Raw genomic sequence first — 1,044 nt, 5'->3', positions numbered from 1 at the left:
CCACCCGCTCCCCGCGTGCCCTCCGCGCTCATTTTTCCGGGGTGATTCTGCTCTCCCCCCACCCCGGGCCCTTTGGGGATGACTGTGTCCTGTGACGCTTAGCACTCTGGGAGGCAAGCGGGCAGATGGAACGATAATCTCGGCACTAGGGATCAGGAAACCGAAGCCCGAGAGTCGAGGTGACCTGGGAGGGACACGATGAGTAAGGAGTCTGGACTCCCTGCAGACTCCAGGCTCCGGCTGGGTCCCAGCGCTGGAGGAGCCCAGCGTGACACCCCGGGCCTCCTGCCTGCCCCCTCTGACCTCTGACCTTCAGCCACCAGATGCTGCATTCCCCCTATGTCGGGGTCTGGGTCCCCGACTTCACGCTCCTGCACTTCCTGAATTTGTCCACCGTAGCCCGTGACACCGTATGGCACTGGTGCTCACCAGCCTGGCCAGTCACCTAAACGTCCTTGACCCATCCCGGTAGAGCTTCCTGTGTCCACCAGTCAGGCGCGGAGACCCTCTCTAGGGCTGTGCACTGTACAGTGTCCTCCACCCTGCAGCTGGCCTGCCCCCCACCCCCGTCCCCTTCGAGCACTGCCAGCCACTGACATGTCACCGACTTCCTCGGCAGCGGCACTCTTGAGTGAAGCCTTTTTTGTATGTCTTTATATTTTTTTACGCCTACTTTGTAGTTTAGACACACAGCAAAGTTGCAGATACAGAAGATTCTTGTATACTTACCCTGTGTCCCTTATTTTTGGCGGGGAGGGGTTTGGTTTGGGTTTCTTTCTTTCTTTTTTTTTTTGACAGAGGGTCTTGCTATAGAGTCCAAGCTGGCCTTGAACTCACTATGTAGACCAGGCTGGCCTTGAACTCATGGTGGTCCTCCTGCCTCAGCCCCCACCCCCCGTGCTGGGATTACAAGTGTTTGCCACCATACTCAGCTTCCCCTATTACTAACATCCTATATTACCAGGGTACATTTGTGCTGGCTAAGAAACAAACTTTGGTATGTTACTATTAGCTCGACATTTTTTCAAATTTTACCATTTATTA

This window comes from Fukomys damarensis, unplaced genomic scaffold (assembly GCF_012274545.1).
Source record: "Fukomys damarensis isolate Sample0158 unplaced genomic scaffold, DMR_v1.0_HiC HiC_scaffold_13, whole genome shotgun sequence".
NCBI lineage: Eukaryota > Metazoa > Chordata > Mammalia > Rodentia > Bathyergidae > Fukomys > Fukomys damarensis.
Note: the sequence above shows the minus strand (reverse complement) of the source record.